The sequence below is a fragment of the Artemia franciscana genome, chromosome 21 (assembly GCF_032884065.1).
Source record: "Artemia franciscana chromosome 21, ASM3288406v1, whole genome shotgun sequence".
In the NCBI taxonomy this organism is placed as follows: Eukaryota; Metazoa; Arthropoda; class Branchiopoda; order Anostraca; family Artemiidae; genus Artemia; species Artemia franciscana.
The window spans coordinates 13,016,968-13,040,593 of NC_088883.1; the positions used below are offsets into that span (position 1 = coordinate 13,016,968).

Here is a 23,626-nt window from a genome sequence, read left to right on the forward strand (position 1 = left end):
CAATTTTTCTCCCAATAGTATCAATTTCTGACAGTCGCTTGATAGCTTTTGCTAGCTCTGGTTTATTTGACTATTGGAACGTGGCAGAATCATCAAAATATGACGCAGGATAGGAGACAGTTCATATTTAAGTGAAGATTCATCTGGATATACTCGTAGTTAGAAGATGCTGAAACATAATGAAGGCTCTAAACGGTGGATTCCTTCCCCATTTTTCGCTTCGTCATCATAAGACTGCCTGATACTTCCATTTGAACGAAAGCTTCTTCAGAGATCTCCCTACACTTCCGTCAAGAATCCTCTTCCCGACTTCAAATGCTTTATCTGTGCTTACGTTTTCTGCAGCAGTCATGCCAGTAGCAAGGCTCCGGAGCTATAGCGGATCACCCTCGAAAGGAAACATCTGCTTGAAAAAGTCAGTAACAATTTGTGGGTCTTTGCTGTCCCTCTGCTGCCTTGAAATACAAGACTCTTTATGTTGGTCACTTGTATGATACGAAATGTCCGTCAGTGCTTGCATCAAAAGACAAATATCAGCACAAGATGAAAGTCCCATTACCCACTGAAGTCTCTGTGCCTCTGTCATTCCTCTATCTCTAGTCAATCCGGTTGCAGTTTTCATATTTCTCATCGGTTCTGGTCTATGACCAAACATGTAGATATCCGATCTTCTCGCAACGTGTAAACCTTTTCCGAAAGACTAGAAAAGTGTTGGGCTTGTATGTTCAGGTCTGTTCCTCTGCTGCAGGTATAGCCTCGTGGATTTCATGTAGTGTTGTGATAAGCTGCTGCGAAGTAAGGGAGTATGTCGGAAATTGTTTGCAAATGAAATTGTTTCCAAACACCAATGTTCAAGGTGCCAGAAAAATATTGGCCAAACTAAACCAGTTTTTGCAGTTATACACCACACTAGGAATCATTCCTTAAGACATGAAGGCTAGATGGCACTCTTATTAATTTTGAATAATTTTTCACCAAATGGTATCTGGGTGATGAAGAGTGTATGGTTCAACCCCGACCTACCCTTTGTAAGACGGGTTCCACGTGCATTAGAAGCTGATTGCTTTACAGTATGAATAATAACAATCTCTTCAAATACTTTTAAAGCATTTACAAGATATTCTTGTAATACCGTACATATAATGTTATCCCCCTTACATTTCAATCATTCTAGTAGAGAAGCAGTATTTATCGAAAATAAAATGTATCCTTACTTTTGACAGCTCATAGCAAAACATACCCATCATGTCCTATCACTATTTAGCTACGCTCCAATTTCAGCTTGGCAAAACCTACCTTGGATCTTGAATGTAACTAAAAAATTGACTAGAAGCCAACACTGATCAGTAAGTAAACTGCTTACAAGTTCTTTCAAACTTGAATGTCAGCAAAATGGGCCACCTGAATAATGCACATCACTGCATCTATTGAATAATTTCTCACCGAAAGCGTTGAAGAACACAGCAGACGAAGGACAATTTTGAGATATGTGCAAAGCATTTATTTGACTGGGTGTGTGGGGCACGACTTTTTCTAAGCCTCTCGGCATAAAAAGTGCAAATTTTATCTGCGTGGATCCGACTTCGTGTAATTCCAACGTATATTCATAGACACTTTATCTGGCGCGTATTTGTGTGTGGGGGGAGGGGAAAACAACTCAGGGATGGTCAAAACACAGAACTGAGTCCATATTCGTGATCTATGTACCAGAGTTTACTATTACCGACTTTTTAAAAGGGCAAATTAATTTTTTTTGTAGGTCTTCGTTTTAGAAAAAAAAATAAAATCAATTTTGCCTCGACCGATTTTGGCTTATTTTTTATATAGTATAGAGAAATTTTTCCGGTTCAAAAGATACCAAAATCAAAACTATTGCAATTTGTTTGAGATAACCCTAAAATTAATTTAGATTGACTATACTATATGAGCGAACTTACCTAAAGATACACCGTATGTAGTCCCCCAATCTTGCCCAATCACAAAATCAGGATTGTCTTTGAAACAGAGAACTTTTCGAGTTGTCATAGGATAGGAATCATTTGAAAAATAAGAAAGGCTTTAGACATATGTGCTTCTGATTTGTGCTTTTGATGAAGGTTTTATTTCGGGGAGCTCCCACGTCTAAATCATTAAAACAACAAAATAGGCAAATTTAATTTTTCACGTATTTCTAGGTTTAGACATACAAAAAAAAAAAACTTTTTATAAACCGGAAAGACATGGTCTGAAGGACGACTGTTGACGTTCTCTGACTATTCTCTCTTGGAACTCATTCATTCCTTCCCGTTACGGCTAGCGGTTTGAAAATAATTCCCTGAGGGATTAAATTTTATTCCAGTTCAGAATCACCATAACAATGTATTCATATGAATCAAAATTTCCAATCAATAACACTTATTACACAGCTTTGATCATAGATGGTCAGCGATGAATAAAAACAAAACATGAAAAATCAGAATATTCTCAAGTTCGCCTAGAAAATACCATCGTTATAGATGGCCCATGAATCTTGCTTTAGTAAACATTCCCTCCTATCACAGTTCCCTCTAACTATAAACCGGTGCCACCATCTTCTGTCTACAACTTCCTTCAGGAAATTGTAGAGAAATGAGATCCAGAATTAGACAAAAAGCTTAAGTGAACAGCTGTCAAAATATCTATAGATGCTATAAACTACAAAAAGTTAGTTCTTTTACATCAAGAGCTCTAACCATTCGTCATTTCAGAAACGTCAAAATCGATTTATTTCATGATAGCCAACTATGTGGATATGAAATCCGTATACCGTATTTGCTTATTCATGGTGTCAAGGTAGATTATTGTGTACTACCTGCTCGACAGAAAAAAAGAAAATTTTCGTTGTTGATCAACCAGAGTTGAGATTCAAGGCACTATTTTCGAAAATTAGAAGAGATAGAAGCTTGTAATAGTAGTATTTCGATCTGCAAAGACAAAACATTAGCAGACCGTGCAGATGAGAAGACATTTAGCGTTGCTGCAGACTTTTCAAACTAATTTCTAACAATTCTAATTCTCTGTCTCCTGTAGCAGAGCCTAATCTCTCAAGAACAACGGCATTACTTTTATCATTATTACACAACAGTATAAGCCGAAGTACTGCTGCTTCTATTGGTTTTCTAACCCCGAACTAGGTATGTTTATGCATGAATTCGAAAAAAAACGAATAGTTCTATTAAACTCAAAAGAAATCTTACCAAAAAGAAGAACAGACTAAAGATTTTCAGCATAGATGAACCTGTTCGGTTAGCATTCAATTTGTCATCTACGTCAGTGTTTCCCGAGTTACGGTACATATACCCCCAGCGGTAGGCTACGAGAACAGTTTGGCGGAGGTGAGCACTGCACCCGATTTATGTGGGGATATTTACCTACACCATAAAAGAAACAGGGTCGGACGAGTAAAATCACCTCAGATTTAAATTGACATCCAGAGATACCATTCCCAACAATCAGTCGTCTTAGCACAAGAAGTTCTGTTGTTCTCACTGATCCAAATAAATTTTGCTCACGATATAAATTTTATTTATATTTTATTATAAATAATTTCATACCTTTTATTTCGTGCGTGTACCGGAAAAAGGTCTAATATTGGTTCTTCTTTAAATGTATCAATTTTTTTACGGTGATCAGCGTTATAAAAATTAAAGAAAGCGGTGCATGTATGTCAAAAGTTTGAGAGATATTACCCTACGTCATTAAATTTCTTATTACGAACCATGCATGCAGCAAAATAAGAAAATAAAGCAGAAATATTCGGCTGAATTTTGGCATAGAATCAAAGAATTTGACTTCTTACCGTATTTTCAAAAGAAAGTTCCCAAGAATAAAGGATTTGTATCGCAAATAATAAAAAAGTGAAAAAAGAACATTAAGTAATAAGATGCTTATTTCAGAAGATTTAAAATATTTTAATGGTATGTAACAAAATTTTACAGTTCCTTAAACAATTTACTCTAATGATAGCGACAGTCATTTTTACCTTTCTAACAGCATATTCAAAAGAAAATAATGATTTATAGTGTTCACAATTTCTAAGTCTTAACTTTTTGATTCGTTTCTTGCTGTCTCAGATCAAAGTGATATACTTAGTTTGTCTTTTGTCTTCTTTTTAGAGAAGAGATAAAATAATACGAGGAACGGATAAGACAGAAATTCAAATCTAAATGAGTAGGAATTCAACCTACTAGCTCCACTGAATGTGTAGCGCTACCCAGCTCTACAAGAACAAACTAATAAGACATGATATAAGACTTGAATTGGGGCTATTGAGAAGGAAACATGTTAAGAAAACGATCCTTACTTCATATTATGCAAAAAAAATTGTAGTGAACAAATTTGGAAGGTGTTTCCATTTTACTTTACCCCTGACCCTCCCTCTCCCCTAATGTACAAACATATAACCCAAATTATATGTTTACCATGCATTTTGCCTTGTTTCAACCGGCCTATCAGTAAATTCAATCACTGCTAACAAAATCAAGAAACGGAAGAGTACAATTTTGATTAAAGTCGAAGTTTTTAGATCCAACCAAAATTTTTCAGTAGACTGTAGTTTCGTAGATTATTATTTTTATATATTTTTAATAACAAAAAAAATAGTTAGGCTAGGATGTAGTAGTCTAGTTTAAAAAAATGTGGACAAAAACAATTACTGTGCCCTTTCGGCAAAATATGGTTCTTTTATCTTTTATCCAATGTAAAGCAAAGGTAAAACAGATCTTGAAAAAAAAAATACAGCTTGTGCTTTCATTAGGCTTTTCTCTTTTCAGTTTACCATATCAAATAGAAAAAGAGCGATCTCCTTTACTTCTGCGTTGAAAAGTAAACTTTAATTCCATTTTTTTTTTTTATCCTAACCCGTCACTTTTTTTTTCCAGCAAATCATATTATTTATTAAGCGGATTCAGGAAGGAAAAATAAACAACCTCGACTTTTAACTTGTTAATCCTATGTCAAATTTAAAGCCAATAAAAGAACGTAAAATCCGATTATTCCTTTTGTACGAAATTTTAAGGAATTTAGAAGAACAAAAAGTTTGTGAGTCAAAACATTTTCTAACGTGAACTCTTTGTTCTTTTCACAGTACTCTTTGCCAGAATAGTAGAATTTGTTTCGCGGTAATAATTAACTAAGCATGATGAACCTTAGCCCAGAGTAACCGAAAATTTAAAAACACGTTAAAAAAAACTGTCAAGTGAGGATGAATCGCCGTTTAAAGTTTATTCTGGGATGAAAACTATTATTTCTATGAATCTTAATGATGGAAGTTGGTTGTGGCGATAATTTTAGAAAAAAATGACCGAGAAGAACTTAGACGAGAACTCACTCTATCAGAGGCAGGTGGTGTTGAGTCTATAACAGAAGATGCTTACTTGACTCTATGACAAGTAAGCTCTATGACTAACTCTATGACAGAGTTATGACTAACTCTATGACAAGTATTATTTGAACAGCGGAAACTTGCCATTTCATTGTTAGATTGCGATGTTACATGACAATTCCCAGCCTGTGACACTCAATGGATGACACAAAACACCCTCTGGCATCCTAATCATTCCAAAGGCATGTTTCAGACATTTTCAGGATAAAAATCATGTTCTACATCCATCACTTCGTTATTCGTAAGTCACTCCCAACGTGAAGCCCCCCATGGCAATTTACGCCTCCGTGGCAAACTACAAATGGCATACGACACCCTTTGGCGTGCATTATTACACCTAAGGATTTCTCAAACATTTTCCTACAAAAATATCTGTTTACACTGGAGTCGATCATATAAACTTAATAAAAAACGCATAATCCCGATTCTTATGAGAACTCCTGTCAATTGAGGTCAGTGTCGCACAATGTGCCAGCCCGACGACACCCTCTGGTGCACATTATCAGACCTAAGGATTTTTCCACAAAATTTATCGCAAAAAATAACTTTATAAACTAAAAATGACCATTGTTTTTTTATTTGAATAGCGGAAACTTGGTATTTCATTGTTGGATTGTGATGTTCCATGGCAATTCACAGCCTGTGAATTGCCATGTTTCAAAAGTTTTTATGTTAGAGTTTATAGTTTAAAGATTGTATTTAAGGTTTAGATCTTAAAGTTCCCTTCTTTCTGGCTTTAAAATTTTTGTCGTAAACTTTTATTTTGAAGTTTTGGTTTTTTAGTTTTATTTTTAAGGTTAATCCGTTATTTTCAATAAATTTTCAGTTTTAAAGTTTTAATTTTTCAATTTTGAAGTTAGTTTCAGAGGTTTTAGTTTTAAATCGTCAATTTTTAATTTTTCAAATTTTTTTATTGAAGTTTCGGTTTTAAAGTTTAGTCTTACAATTTTGAGTTTTAAAGTCTAGGGTTCATTTTCTCTTAATTTAAAAGATAGTTTTAAAAGTGCTTCTAATTATAGAATTTCACATTTAAAGTTTTAGTTTTAAAGGTTGTTTCAAAAATTATAGTTTTATGGTTATGGACATAACGTTTTTGGTTTCAAATTATCAGATTTAAAGTTTAGACCTTAATTCTTTTATTTTAAAAGTTTTAGTTTAAAAGATTTTATTTTAAAGTTTGTAGTTTTTAAATATTTTAATTTTAAATTTTAGATCTTTAAGTTTCTTTCAATTTCCAAATTTTATTTTTAGAAGTTTTTTCTGATGCTTTACTTTTAAAGTTTTAAATTTAAAGTTTTAGTTCAAATTTTTTTAAGTTTTAAAATAATAGTTTTAAAGTTTTTGGTTTTAAGGCTTTCGAATTAAAGTCTTAGCTTTAAGGTTTTACTTTTTTATTGATAGTTTTAAGCTTAAATTTTGAAGTTTTAGTTTTAAAGCCGGGTTATACATATTAATTTTTAAAAGTTCTAATTTTAAAGGTTTTAATCACAAAGTTTTTGGATTCAAATCAGTAGTTTTAAAGTTTAGATCTTATTTATATTTATTTTACAACTTTTATCTTTGAAAGTTTTTCCTAAAGTATCAGTATTAAAGTTTAGTTTTAGGTTTCAAATTATCAGTTTTAAAGTTTATGCCTATGTTCTTTTTCTTTTCTAATCTAAATATTTTGAATTTAAATTTTTTAAGATTTAATCTGAAAGTTTTAATCTTAAAGTTTGAATTTTGAAATATTTTATTTCTAATGCGATACATTTAAAAGTTTTCGGTTTTCCCTTAAAAGTTCTAGTTTTAACATTTTTTTTATTTTATTTCTGGCTTTAAATTTTTTTTAAACTTTTATTTTGAAATTTTGGTTTTGCGGTTTTAGTTTCAAGGTTTCACGGATATTTTTTTTTTGCATTAAATTTTCAGTTTTAAAGTTTTAATTTAAAAATTTTATTTTAAAGAATCAATTCCAAGTTAGTTTTAGAAGCTTTGGTTTTAAATTGCCAATTTTACGGTTTTGTTTTAAAGTTTCAGGTTTAAAGTTTACTTTTAAAACTTCAAGTTTTAAATTACCAGTAAATTTAGTTTAAAGGTTTTGTTTCAGAATTTTTACCTTTCAAGTTTTAAACATGAAGTTTTTTGCTTGCAAATTATCAGATTTAAAGATTAGACCTTGATTCTTTTATATAAAGCTTTAGTTTTGTAAGATTTTATTTTAAAGTTTATAGTTTTAAAGATTTTAGTTTTGAAGCGTAGATCTTAAAATTCCTTCCAATTTTAAGGTTTTACTTTAAAGTCTTTTTTTATGGCTTTACTTTTAAAGTTTTAAATTTAAAGTTTTAGTTTTAGAAGTCTTTAATTTTAAAGCAATAATTTTAAAGGGTCTTTGGTTTTAAGGTTTTCGTTTTAAAGTCTTAGATTTAATATTCTACTTCTATAGTTCTTAAGTATTAGTTTTAAACTTTTATTTCTAAGTTTTAGTTTTAAAGTCTAGTTATAAGATTTTAGTTTTAAAGTTCTAATTTTAAAGGTTTAAGTTTTAAAAGTATGGGAATTAAGATTTTAGTCACGAAGTTTTTTTGGATTCCAATTGGATTCCAATAATAATATTTTCATTTTACAAGCTTCAGCTTTGAAAGTTTTTCTAAAAGTTTCTATATTAAAAGTTTAGATTTAAAAGTTGTAAATTACCAGTTTTAAAGTTTAGGCATTAAATTTTTTTCAACTTAAAACTTTTTGATTAAAATTTCTTCAGATTTAATATAAGTTATAGGTTAAAGTTTGCGTTTTTAAAGTTTTATTTTTAGAGTAATAGTTTTTACAAGTTTTCGGTTTTAAGGTTTTACCTTTAAAGTTTAGTTTTTTTTGGGGGGAGGGGGCTTAAATTTTGCTAAAAACTTTTATTTTGAAGTTTTGGTTTCTTTTGGATTTGGAGTTGTAGTTTTAAGCCTTTGCCCGTAGTTTTTGCTTTAAATTTTCAGTTCTTAAGTTTTAATTTTAAAGTTTCAATTTTAAAGTTAGTTTTAGAAGTTTTAGCTTTAAATTGTCGGTTTGAAAGTTTGGGTCTTAAGGCTCTCTTTAGTTTAAAAGCTTTAGTTTTGAAAGTTCGTTTTTAATTTTGAAGTTTTACCCCTAAAGATTTTATTTGAAATTTCAGTTTTTGACTTTTCGTTTCAAGTTTTTAGTTTTAAAGTAATAGTGTTAAAAAGTTTTTTTGGGGTTTTAAGGTCTTACTTTTAAAGTTTTAGTTCTAATGTTTTAATTTTTTAGTTTTAAACTGCGCTTAAAACTTATATTTTTGAAGTTAAAGTAGTTTTAAAATTCTAGTTTTAAAATCGTAATTTTAATATTTTAGTCCAACAATTTTAGCTTAAAAGTTTTAGCTGTAAAATCTTTCAGTTTTAACGTTTTAATCACAAAGTCTTTAGTGAAGATTCCCACAAAATAAAATAAAAAATAATTGTTATAAAACTTAAAATACTTCATTTATGCTAGTTTTAAGGTTTAGATCTTTTAAGTTAGGTTAGTTTACCCTAGGTTGATGTAGGTCAATTATTCCTAATTTGAAACCAAAAACTTTGTCTAAAATCATAAAATTAAAATCCTAAAACCAAAACTTCAAAATCAAAACTTTAAAACTTTAGGCGTAAAAATTTGTAAAAAAAAATATACCTTTTAAAACTGCCTTTTAGTTTAAGAGAAAATGAAATCTAGACTTTAAAACTGATAATATAGAACTTAAAATTTTAAACTAAACTTTTACACGGAAACTTTAAAAAACTAAAATTTTAAAATTGACAATTTAAAACTAACTTCAAAACTAATAATTTAAAATTAAGAATTTAAAACTGAGAATTTAATGGAAAAAAACTAGTAAAAGCCTAAGACTAACAAACCAAAACTTCCGAATAGAAATTTACAACAAAAATTTTAAAACCCGAAAAAAGAAACTAAGATCAAAATTTTAAAAGTAAAATATTTAAAACTATAAAATCTGAAATTAAAAACTTTAAAATTATTTTTTTTTAATTAAAACCCTAAAATATGTCACAGGCTGGGAATCTCCATAGATAATCGCAATCTAGCAATGAAGTGGCAAGTTTCCACTGTTCAAATAAAAAACAATGGTCCTTTTTAGTTTATAGTTATTTTTGTAGGAAAAAGGTTGAAAAACCTTTAGGTATGATAATGTGCGCCAGAGGGTGTCGTGTGCCATCCCTAGTTTGCCAAGGTGGCGTGAACTGCCATGGGGTCATCAAGTTGGGGGGGGGAAGGTGTGACATGTGAAAAACAAACCGATGGATGTAAAACATCATTTTATCGTAAAAATATCTGAAAAATAATTTTGGTATAATGAATGTGCCAGAAGGTGCTGTGTGTCATCCATTGAGTGTCATAGGCTGGGAATTGCCATGGGACATCACAATCTAACAATGAAACGTTAAGTTTCCGCTGTTCAAATAAAAAAAAACAATGATCATTTTTAGTTTATAAGGTTATTTTTGTAGGAGATAGGTTGAAAAACCTATAGGTGTGATAATCTGTACCAGAAGGTGTAATCGGGCTGGTACATTGTGCCATGCTAGCTTCAATTGTCATGGACAATCAGAAGAAACGCTATTGGTTTTTTTTTATTAAGTTTAAGCGATCGATCGACAGGAAAATGCCCGAAAAATGCCACACGTGTAAAAATGTCCGCCAAAGGTTATTGTGTGCCATCTGTAATTTTCTGCGGTGGCGTGAATTGCCGCGGGGGCATCAGTTGGGGGGGGGGGTAGATTGCTAATATACGAATCGATGGACGTAAAACATGATTTTTATTATGAACATATCTGAAAAATGTCTGTGGGATGATGAGAGTGCCAGAGGGTGCTGTGTGTCAGCCATTGAGTGTCATAGGATGGGAATTCCCATGGAACATCGCAAAATAACAATGAATGGCAAATTTTCGCTGTTCAAATAAAGAACAACGATAATTTTTAACTTATTAATTTACTTTTGCGGAGAAAAGGTTGGAAAACTCTTAGGTGTGATAATGTGCACCAAAGGGCGTCATCGGGTTGGTACATTTTCCCATGTTGGCCTCAATTAAAATCATCAGAAGACGCGCTATTTGTTTTTTTTTTATCAAGGATCAGCAATGAATACTAGTGTAAAAAAAAATAACCAAAACATTTGGAAATTAATACTTTTATTATATATGTATATAAAAATCGGTTTTTCATTATTTTTTCTCAAGTTTCTACTTAGGCTGTCAAGCTACTAAGAATAAGCATCAAACACTCAATTAAAGAGAGAAAAAATAACTAGAACCCCTTTTGGAACGAGCTTTATCTGATAATATGTTCCTTACAGTAAATTCGTAAAAATTTACGAATCAAAGTACCGAGAAACTTCATAAAAAGCGACGTACTGAGGCATGAAAATTGTACATAGTATAAAGTCCCTCAAATAAAAAGAGTCATTAATCAAGAAATAATAAAAACCATATTTTACTACCTAATTGGAGGTGAGAATATGCTTCCCTTCAGCCGTAACTATGATCATTTTGTCAAACTATGAATACTCGGAAGGATAATTAAAAGGAAAGTGATCTTTTAACCTTCACATACTCCTAAGCAGTAATTATTTATAAATAGTAGAATACTTCTACACCATCACTATAGTAATAAACAACAAGCTTTTATTTAATGAACAGGTTTTCGATATTAAGTTCTTCTTATTCAACAAACACTTAAAACTAAAAAAGTAAGAGTGAACGAACTTCACTTAATTACTTTATAAAATGTGTGCACACATGAGGCAGGCATATAAAAGGTTATTCTAAAGGTCTTTCCGATTTTGTTCTCTTTCGAGAATAATCGAACCATTAAAAGTAAAATCTACTAGCCTTTTATGATCTTATTTTTATTTCTAATTTGTTTTTGTTTTTTAGTTACTTTTATTTTACTACTTTTCTGTGCTTTTATGATATGCGCCATACCTAATATTCATCTAATATGCTTCTCTGACGCTGAATCCTAATGAAATACACTAAAGTAATATAAAAATATAATACTTTAGAAACAAACTTTCTACTATGTTTGCACAGTAGGGAGGGGGTGGGGGTAACGAAAAGCGGGCCTACATGCCTAATGTGTTAGAAACAATTATTCTGCATATTATGTAGCAAGAATTGCTTTCTAACTTCACACTGTCCAAATACTTTACCCCCCTCCCCCGCCTAATATGCAAATATATAGCCCAAATTATATATTCTCTATGTATTCTGTCACTTCTCTATGTCTTTTCTCCCACTAAGCTGAAAAAGCTAACAAAAAAAATTATATGATGCGGCAATAAATGAACAACTTGATAGATAAGACATTTACCATCCAAGTGCCATTTTTTTATTTCACTAAAATTCTACAGAATTATAGACACAAAATGACAAAATCATTTTCATCCATACTTGTGGCTCATACTCAAAAACGCATACACGCACACACACACACACAGACAAACAAACAAACAAAAATAAATTAACCACGAGAAGAATGATAGGTATACGCATTGTCACTTCTATATTTCTATAGAGTTTCTATATTTGGCAATTGAGCCGATCAAACAGTTCGTGGTAACGAACTGTAGTAAGGAGCGACCGGGGTCAATAGTAACCAAAACCCTAAAAAACGGAATTTTGATACCAATAGATACATCAAAAGAATCGGATTTGCATGCTGATTTTAAATATATTAGTTTCATCAAGTTTATTCTTACCCAACAAAAGTTACGAGCCAGAGAAAATTTGCCTTATTTTCAAAAAAGGGGGAAACACCCATGGTGTGGTGAAACCGCACCATCAGATTCAGCGTATTAGAGAACACTACTGTAGAGGTTTCAAGCTCCTATCTGCAAAAATGTGAAGTTTTGTTGTTTTTTTCCCAGAAGAAAGATCACGAATGCGTGTTTATTTGTTGTTTTTTTAGGGGTGATCGTACCGACCCATCGGTCCTCAAATGTTTCGTGAGGGCTCATTCTAACGGAAATCAAATTTAAAGTTCTAGTACCCTTTTTAAGTGACCGAAAAAATTGGAGGGTGACTAGACCCCCTCCGACGCTCATTTTTTCCCAAAGTCACCGAATCAAAATTTTGAGATAGCCATTTTGTTCACAGAGTCGAAAAATCTAATAACTATGTCTTTGAGGACGAATTATTCCCCACAGTCCCCGGGGGAAGGGCTGCAAATTATGAACTTTGCTCATTGTTTACATATAGCATTGGTTATTGGGAAGTATACAGACGTTTTCAGAGGAGATTTTTTCTGGTTTTGGTGGGGGGGGGGGACTGAGGGAGGGGATTAGGTGGGATGACCTTTCCATGGAGGAATTTATCATGGGGGAAGATAATTTTCATGAAGAGGGCGCTGGATTTTCCAGCATTATTTAAAAAAAAATAATGAGGAATTAAATATTAAAAAAATCTTCAACTGAAAGTAAGGAGCAGCATTTAAACTTAAAACGAACTGAAATTATTACGTCTATGAGGGGGTTCTTCCCCTCCTCAATACTCCGCTCTTTACGCTAAAGTATTTATAGTAATTCCAAAAGAGCTATTTATTCTAATTAAACGACCTTTATGATTCAGGGGTCAATCTTAACGAATTGGAAACAATTCGAACTTTAGTGTTAAGGGCGAGGTATTCACGAGGGGGCGAATCCCCTCATATACGCAATAAAACACATACAAATATAGAAGTTCGTTACGTAAGTTACGTTTATTTATTACTAATAAAAACGTTCGTAAATAAAATTAAAATTTCTAGTGGCCTTGTTAAATAGCCAAAAAAATTGGAGGGCTACTAGGCCCACTCACCCCCCTTTTTTCAAAATCGTCAGATCGAAACTTTGAGAAAGTCATTTAGCCAAAAAAAGCAAAAAATTAATATGCAAATTTCATTTTAATTATTCATGTACGGTGAGCCAAAATTCAAACCTACATTGATTCAAAAACGTTCAGAAATTAAATTAAAAAAACATTTTTTTTTACCTGAAAGTAAGAAGCAACGTTAAAACTAAAAACGAACATAAATTATTCTGTATATGAAAGGGGCTGTCCCCTATTCAACATCCTGCTCTTTACGCTAAAGTTTGACTTTCTCCCAATTCTACTTTTTAAAACAATAAAAAACTTTAGCGTAAAGAGCACGGATTGAGGATGGGATAGTCCCTTTCATATACGGAATAATTTCTGTTCGTCAAAAAAAACTTTCAGTTAAAAAAAACTTGTTTTTTTCTATTTTATTCATTTAAAGATGAATTTACACAAATATTTGGGATTTTTTCGCATACTTTGAATTTGTGATTGCCAGAGTTGAAAAATTCGCTGTTTTTCTGTCTTTCTCTTTCCCTCTAAGTTATTTAACAGGTTTCAAAATACAAGATATGCATGCACCGACCGCCTTACGCTTTGTAACAAACAAATACTAAATTGGTTCCACAATAAAATCCCCGCCTGAAACTAACTTTACAAAATTGTCAAGTCATGATATTCCTCTCCAAATTTTGTAATTCATCTTCACATTTGAATGTTGTTTTTAACAGATTGCTTTCCCTTTTAAGGTCTACTAATTTGGAACAAAGTTTATTTTTGGCAATCGCCACTGTACATATTTTACATGTAATGTCATCAACGCCTACAAATAATAGAAATGAAAAACACTGATAATCATTCAGCAATAGCTTCCCGAAGCACATATTACATGAGATATAGTATATATTGAAGGAAGAATTTACAATGTTTCTTTACAGTACTTCGGACACGAGAGATTATAGCCTTCATGTTAGGAGAGGGGTAAAACAAAGTGTGACATTTTGAGGCACTTGCCAATATCGTTTAAGAACGTGGAACTCAAGTTTATGTAGGTTCGTAAGTTGCAATTGAAAGTTTTTCGGATATTTATCTAATTGCAAAATTTATTCTTTACTATGGATTATCCTTTTTATTTTATTTTTTGGTTTTTGTTTTATTATTGTGTTCATCACGTATTATTCTCAGTATGTAATAGCTAGTAACTTTTGGTATAGCCTTCTATTTGCTGTATAAATATTAAAATATCTATTTAGATAGTCTTATATTAATATATAGAGATGTAGGGGTAATAATGGGGAATCAAGCGATCCAAAAATGAAATGGTACAGTTTGCAAGTCAGAGACACTATTCTGGTAAATGAATATTGCCATGAGACTGAGCTCGGCCCATTGTATTGGTAGGTAGCAGCCTTTTATATTTATATATATATATATATATATATATATATATATATATATATATATATATATATATATATATATATATATATATATATATATATATATATATATATATATATATATATATATATATATATATATATATATATATATATATATATATATATATATATATATATATATATATATATATATATATATAGATGATTCTCGCTGTCACTTATCTTCAAACTACATATTTCGTTGTGCTTAATTTTCTTAAACTTCTTTCGCTTTAGCTGCTCGGATTGATCTTGTCGCGTTGGATGGTCCAGGTTGTGGGACAAAAAGTATGTCAATTGTATTTTGTATGATGATATCGAACTCGACATTTATTGTCCACGAATTTGTACAACTGAATTGTGAACATTTGATTGTCCAGTCTGTTATTCTTCCAGTGGCGCATTACTTTCAGCAATTGTGACGTTGGGTCATCCTCTAGGCATATTTCGAATTCACACACATAATTTTGTTTTAACTTATTAACACTCTATATGATAAATTCAGAACGATCGACCGTAAAAAAAATTCTTTTGTACTTTCTCATAAGTTACCCTGATTTATGCAAATTAGCATAATTCGAAGTCATGACCTGTTTAAAGCATTTTTTAAGGCTTTATATATATATATATATATATATATATATATATATATATATATATATATATATATATATATATATATATACATATATATATATATATATATATATATATATATATATATATATATATATACTAGCTGTTGGGGTGGCGCTTCGCGCCACCCCAACACCTAGTTGGTGGGGCGCTTCGCGCCCCCCAAGGCCCCCCGCGCGCGTAAGTCGTTACGCGCCATATTAGTTACGCGCCATTGTAGTTGTGTCCCTGTGTCCCACCTGTGAATAGAGATAGATATAAATATATGTTTTTAACTACGTAAAACATGCGAATATACAACATTCTTCGCTGTCCCATTGTCTGTTCATATAAATAGATTGTCAGGTTTACTGACTCTTGAACATCCAACATATAATTGTCCATGGGAAAAACAATCCGTATTCAGATCTATACCTCATTATTCTAATGATGTGTCCCTGTGTCCCGGTCGTCATTTATATTCCCTGTGTCCCGGTCGTCATTTGTGTCCCGGTGTCCCAGTTTGTAATTTATCTTTGAGTGTCCCGGTCGTCATTTATATTCCCTGTGTCCCGGTCGTCATTTGTTTCCCGGTGTCCCGGTCAGTAATTTCTATTCGAACAATCCCTGTGTCCCGGTCGTCATTTATATATCCCGCCTGTGCCCCCGGCGTCCTCGTTGTAGTTGTGTCCCTGTGTTCCGGTCGTCATTTATATTCCCTGTGTCCCGGTCGTGATTTGTGTCCGGGTGTCCCAGTCTGTAATTTCTCTTTGAGGTTCCCGGTCGTCACTTATATTCCCTATGTCTCGGTCGTCATTTGTGTCCCGGTCTGTAATTTCTCTTTGAGTGTTTTTTCTTTTTAGTTTTTTTTTATTTTTTTACCTTTTTTCTTTTTTCAGTTTTCTTTTTCTTCTTTATTTTTCAGCGTCACTATGAAGTACATATCGACGAACCTTTGTTTTTTTAACTTAAATCTGGTAGGCATTGATGACCTTATCCAAGTCAAAATCCCAAACCCAATCATCATCGCTATCATTTTCAGTTTTGATATGTTTTGACTCTCGGTGTCCAGGTGGATTTTCATCTAACTGCGCGGTTTTGCGTTCTTTAGCCGCAAGCCTGTTTTCTTGCTGTTCTTGTGATTCCCCGGCACGCTTTCTTTTCTTACTTTCTCTATCAGCTGCAAGCCTGTTTTCTTGCTGTTCTTGTGATTCCTCGGAACGCTTTCTTTTCTTACTTTCTCTATCAGCAGCAAGTTTTTTGGCATAAACTCTTTGAGCAGCTTCCTCGGCTGTTGCCATTGTAGGTTCTTCAGTCATTTTACAATTAAACATTTTTCCGTGAACATATGTCTTAAATATCTTGAATGACGTCACCGTCAAAGCAAAAATGACGACAACTAATTTCATGACGTCAGCCGACACAGAAACATGACGTCATCTGATCCACAGACAGACAGACAACTTATTTTTATATAGATAGAATAGACTAGCTGTTGCGCCACCCCAACACATAGTTGGTGGGGCGCTTCGCGCCCCCCAAGCCCCCCCGCGCGCGTAAGTCGTTACGCGCCATATTAGTTACCCGCCATTGTAGTTGTGTCCCTGTGTCCCACCTGTGAATAGAGATAGATATAAATATATGTTTTTAACTACGTAAAACATGCTAATATACAACATTCTTCGCTGTCCCATTGTCTGTGCATATAAATAGATTGTCAGGTTTACTGACTCTTGAACATGCAACATATAATTGTCCATGGGAAAAACAATTCGTATTCAGATCTATACCTCATTATTCTAATGATGTGTCCCTGTGTCCCGGTCGTCATTTACATTCCCTGTGTCCCGGTCGTCATTTGTGTCCCGGTGTCCCAGTTTGTAATTTCTCTTTGAGTTTCCCGGTCGTCATTTATATTCCCTGTGTCCCGGTGTCCCGGTCGTCATTTGTGTCCCGGTGTCCCGGTCTGTAATTTCTATTCGAACAATCCCTGTGTCCCGGTCGTCATTTATATATCCCGCCTGTGCCCCCGGCGTCCTCTTATTTTACAATTAAACATTTTTCCGTGAACAAATGTCTTAAATATCTTGAATGACGTCACCGTCAAAGCAAAAATGACGACAACTAATTTCATGACGTCAGCCGACACAGAAACATGACGTCACCTGATCCACAGACAGACAGACAGACAACTTATTTTTATATATAGAAAGAAAGATAGATAGATACAAATAAGTTGTCTGTGTGTCTGTGTGTCGAGTGACGTCATGTCACCAGGTCGTCATGTCGTCATTATGACAATGACGTTATTAAAGGTATTTAAGACATTCGTTCACGGAAACATGTTTAATTGTAAAATAACTGAAGAACCTACAATGTCAACAGCCGAGGTAGCTGCTCAAAGAGTCTATGCCAAAAAACTTGCTGCTGATAGAAAAAGTAAGAAAAGAAAGCGTGCCGAGGAATCAAAAGAGCAGCGCGAAACCAGACTTGCTGCTAAAAGAGAAAGTGAAAAAAGAAGGCTAAAAGTATTTAAGAAAATCGTTCAAAGACAAATTTTTAATTGTAAGAAGATCGTGGACGGAAAAATGTTTAATTGTAAAGTGACTGAAGAACCTACAATGGCAACAGCCGAGGAAGCTGCTCAAAGAGTCTATGCCAAAAAACTTGCGGCTGATAGAGAAAGTAAGAATTTTGTTTAAAGTTGGCGAACCCCTTCATACACGTAAAATTTCTGTTCGTTTTAAGTTTTAACGTTGCTCCTTACTTTCAGTGGAAAAAGCTTGTTTTTTTTTGTTTTATTTAGTTCTGATCGATTTTTAAATAATACTGGGATATCCGGTGCTCCCTTCATGGAAAATTCTCTTCCCCCATGAAAATTCCCTCATGGAAAGATCCTACCACTTAATCCCCTCCCCCTCCAAAGTTAATACCTTGAAGCCCTTCCCCCTGGGAATGTGGGGGTAAGGTCAACCTCAAAGACATAGTTATTAGCTTTTTCGACTATGCTGAACAAAATTGCTATCTCAAAATTTTGACCCGGTGACTTCGGGAAAAAATGAGCGTGTGGGGCCTAGTTGCCTTCCAATTTTTTTGGTCATTTAAAAAGGGCACTAGAACTTCTAATTTCTGTTCGACTGACCTCTCTCTCAAAATTCTCAGACCACTGGGTCAATATGATCGCCCTGGGGAACAAAATAAATGAACACGCATCCGTGATCTTTCTTCTGGCAAAAAAACACAAAATTCCACATTTTTGCAGATTGAAACCTCTACAGTAGGGTTCTCTGGTACGCTGAATCTGATGGTGTGATTTTCAGCAAGATTCAATGACTTTTAGGGGGGTATTTCCCACTTTTTCGTAAATAAAGCAAATTTTCTCAGGAACTTTTGATGGGTAAGATTAATCTTATATATTCAAAATCCTTATATAATCAAAAATTCATTTTTGAAGTTTCACTTACTATTGAGCAGGGTCGCTCTTTACCTACAGTTCGTTACCACGAACTGTTTGACAACAGAGTCACGAACAAAATAAGCAAGGCAAGGAGTCTCCTATCTTAGATCGCCAGTAATAGCATGCCTTCACAGAAAATCGAACTAAATAATATCCTATTAATATCTTTATAACACAAAAGCCTTAAAAGTCAATTTTATGTTCTATAACTTCAAGACAATCAAACCTTTTAATTGCAATGTCTCGTATTTCGGCATTTTACCCTAAAGAGAATTCAGAACAGCACGAGTAAAGTTTTTGCAAATTTCTTTAATTGAACTACGAGGAAAATAGCTGGTCCTGAATTTTATATACAAAATTTATTAGCAATAGCATTATCTATAGGTGGCACAAAAATAAGGAGTTCTCGTACAATAAAATATTTTCTTTAGGGCTTACAAGTAAAGCATGCGAAACTTTCATACGCTTCTTGCCCCTTTTCAACTTCCAAGTAAATAGATGGCTCCAGTTACATAGTCACAACCCTCAGTGATTTACACTTCGTTTTGGAGATTTGTTTTTCATCTTGATGATTGTCTTTTCTAACGATTTTGACGTGTTTTTTTTTCTTGAAGAATTTCTTCGAAACAATGAGATTTTAAATTTAATTTTAGAGCTGAAAGTTTGAAATGTTACATTTGAAATCCCGCTAAAAGGAAATTGAAGCAGTGGATGCTGAGTTTGGACGTCAAAAATCTTGTCAAAACGCAGCTATAGTTGTAAGCAGTTCTAGTCATCTTTTCTATTCTCCAGGATCAGTATTGACTCGATCAGAACAAGGTCAAAATTTATTACCAGTCTAATCACCTATACTTAGCATAACAACAAGCAGGTCTTATAAGCTTAGAATGTATCTTCAAAAAAAAGCTCCTAGATCACACCATAGGCGGATAGATCAAACCAAAAGCATCACTTAACCGAAAGCACATTCACTTTTATAAATGTTGACGGAATAAGTGCATTGACATTCACATTTTGTTTAGACATGCACTTCGTATCGAAGGAGATGCTATAGAAACTTCAAAAAGGGTTCAATCGATTAGAAATTGAAAGGGCTAGTGCCCTTTTTAATAGTCGAAAGTGATTGGAGGGCAACTAACACCCCTCCCAAGTGCACCATTTCCTCAAACATATGCAATTAGAATTTTGAGATAGCAATTTTCTTCAACACAGTTGAAAATTCCGGAAATTCTTTCTTTGCGGAAGACCACCCTCCTAGAGCCCTCAGGGTAAGGTTTGTAAGTTATGGCCTGGGGGCATATAAGGTTTAAGTAGAAGACGTGATCGTGTAAACTTCGTAGGGGGCTCATTGGACTGCTATTCAGAAGTTTTAGTGCCATATCGAAATTCAGAGTGATCTAAGGGTGGATACCCCCCCCCACATTTTGTATTTTCCCGAAATGTATCTGATAGAAATATTGATATGACCATTTGTTGGCGTAAAAACCTCAAAAAGGGCTCATTCCGATTGGAAATTGAAAGGGCTGGTGCTCTTTTTAGTCGAATAGTCGAAAGTGAATGAAAGGCAACTAACCCCACTCGCAAGCCCACCATTTCCCCAAATACATCCAATCAAAATTTTTAGATAGTCATTATGTTCAACGCAGTTGAAAGGTCTGGAATTTATGTATTTTAGGATCACAATCCTCCTAGAGCCCACAGGGCAAGGGTTGCAAATCATGCCCTGGGGGTAAATAAGGCTTCTATAGAAAGGATGATTGTATACACTTCGGAAGGAGCTGATTGGATTGCTAATCAGAAGTTTTAATGCCTTTTTTAAGATTGAGAGTGATACAAGGCTGGATAAAGCCCCCTCCCCTTGTATTTCCCCGAAATCCATCTGAAAAATTTTTTAAGATGGCCATTTGTTGTCGTAGAAGCTTCGAAGAGGACTCATCCGATTGGAAATTGAAAGGGCTAGCGCCGTTTTTAACAGTTGAAAATGATTGGAGGGCAACTAACACCCCTCCCACGCCCAATATTTCCCCAACCACATCCAATCAGAATTTTGAGATAGCAACTTTCTTCAATGTAGCAGAAACGTCCGAAAATTATGTCTTTGAGGATGACGACACCCCCTTAGCCCTCAGGGCGACGGTTGTAAGTTATGCCCTGGGGCACATAAGGTTTATATACCATATAAACTTCGGAAGGGGTTTATTGGATTGGTAATCAGAAGTTGTAGTGCCACTTTTAAGATTCGGATTGATCGGAGGGTGGATACTCCCCCCCACAAAGTATTTTCCCTAAATGCAACTTGTATAAATCTTGAGATGGCCATCTATTGTCGTATAAACTTCAAAAAGGCTCGCTCGAATGGAAATTGAAAGGGTCAGTGCCCCTTTTTCATAGGAAGCGCAATAGCGCTGCTTAAGTAAAGAGCAATGAGACCACAATGTATTATTATTTTTTTTAAGACCCGGGCACTTCGTATCAAAAGAGCTGTCGCAAAAACTCCGAAAAGAGCTCCGAAAATTGAACGAGTGCCCTTTTCAATAGTCGAAAGTGATTGGAGGGCAACAAACCCTCTTACACGTCCACCATTTCCCCAAATACATCCAATCAAAATTTTGAGATATCCATTTCGCTCAACGTAGTCGAAAGACCCGGAAATTATGTATTTAAGACTGACACGTCCCCCCCACAGCCCTCAGGGCATGGCTTGTAAGTTATGCCCTGGGGGCCTTTAAGGTTTACATAGAAAGGGTGATCGTATAAACTTCGGAGAAGGCTCATGGGATTGCTAATCAGAAGTTTTAATGCTCTTTTTGAGATTTTGTGTGATCGGAGGGTGGATAAACCCCCCACACACCCCATATTTTCCCGAAATAAATCTGATATAAATTTTGAGATGGTCCTTTGTTATCATAAAAACTTCAAAATAGCTCATTCAATTGAAAAATGAAAGGACTATCGCCCTTTCTAATAGTCAAAAGTGATTGGAGAGTAACTAGCCCCATCCCACGTCCACCATTTCCCCAAACGCATACAATCAAAATTTTGAGATAGCCGTTTTGGTCAACGTAATTGAAAGGTCCGGCAATTATTTGATTGAGAGAGACATTCCCCCCCCCCCCTAGAGTTCTCATGGCAATCGGTATAAGTTATGCCCAGGGGACATATAAGGTATATATAGAAAGGGTGATCGTAAAAACTTTGTAATGGGCTCATTTGATTGGCAAACATATGTTCTATTGCCCCTTTTGAGGTTCAGAGCGATCAGAGGGTGGATATCCCCCGCAAACCCCGTATATTCCCAATCATCTGATAGAAATTCTGAGATGGCCATTTGTTGGCACAGAAACTTCGAAAAGAGCTCGTTCGACTGGAAATTGAAAGGGCTACTGGTCTTCGTAACAGTCAAAAGTGATTTGAGGGACACTAACCCCCTCCCACACCCACAATTTCTTAAAAAACCTCCAATCAAAATTTCTAGATAGCCAATCTGTTCAACGTAGTTGAAAGGTCCAGAAATTATGTCTTTGAGGATGACAACCCCTCCCTCCCATCTAAAGCCATCAGGGCAAGGGTGGCTATTTATTGTAATTTCTGTTCCTTTTGAGTTTCATTTAATTATTGATAGTGAATTGTATTAGTATTACGCTTGGAAAATTACTTGACTTCATTTTTGCCCATTCTTGGCTTAATCGAACTCTTTCCTTTTATTTGAAAAATTTGTCTTGTGGAAAAAGTTTTTTAAATTGATCCCCCAAAAACTCCATCTAAGTACTTCAACAGTTAACAAGAATCAGTTAGACGGGTTTGACAATTGCGTACAGAGTCTAAACGCGTTAGATGCCATTCAGCCCCAGTTCTCGACCATTTTAGGAGTATTCCGGTCGTGGTTGTTAGGCATGAATGCAAGGTAATTAGCACAGCTTAGATACCAATACAGTTATGAAAACTCCGATCTTGACCATGAGAAGCTTTTGGTACAGAGCTCTGAACTTGGCGCCTCCTCCAAGCCCGCGCTCCGACGCGTAGATCGTACTACAATACCATAGGCGGGAACGCAATTTTGTTTTGTTGGATACACAGCTTAGATACCAATACCAGTTTCCTGTTACCAATTAGATACCGATACCAGTTTCCTGTCTCCAGCCGCTAGCATCGCTACCGCGCACTTTGTTCCAAAAATAAATCGAAATTGTCATAACTGTATATTGGTATTTAAGCTGTGGTAATTAGGAAATTGGGCACTAGTGAGGAGGCCGGAGCCACTTGTGAAATAATTATTGATTCTCAGCGGTTGAGTCTTCCTTCCAAAGACTCTGAAACGGCTGCAAAAAAAGAAAACACCAGCTCATAATTGACTGTGGTGAAAGTCAAACAACGTCAAAGCCAATCCAGATGTTTAATAAAGACAAATCACAGTTTAAGCACAGTGGGACTACTTAAGAAAAAAATATTCTTTAAACTAGCTTGAATTTTCGCAAATACGGCCAAATCAAGTGAATTTAACTTGTCGTTCTTTTTACTTGCTTTCTATTTCACATAAAAGAATTTAGGTTGAAACACTCCCCGTTTTTTAACAAGCCTGATTGAGTTTGAGATATCAGGAGAATATTGCCACCAAGCTCCAATATTTTTGTCAAAATACTGTTGGAGGAAGATCAAGAGGGTGTTGACATCGTTCTTTTTACTTGCTTTCTATTTCACATAAAAGAATTTAGGTTGAAACACTCCCCGTTATTTAACAAGCCTGATTGAAATTGAGATATCAGGAAAATATTGCCACCAAGCTCCAATATTTTTGTCAAAATACTGTTGGAGGAAGATCAAGAGGGTGTTGGCATCGTTCTTTTTACTTGCTTTCTATTTCACATAAAAGAATT

The 23,626-nt window shown here is 34.3% G+C and overlaps 1 protein-coding gene across 1 annotated transcript in view; it reads right to left on the reverse strand.

The window, feature by feature from the left end:
* The window catches only part of LOC136040826 (probable E3 ubiquitin-protein ligase makorin-1), a 236,682-nt gene that overhangs the window by 123,956 nt on the left and 89,100 nt on the right, over positions 1–23,626 (reverse strand). The window lies entirely within an intron of this gene.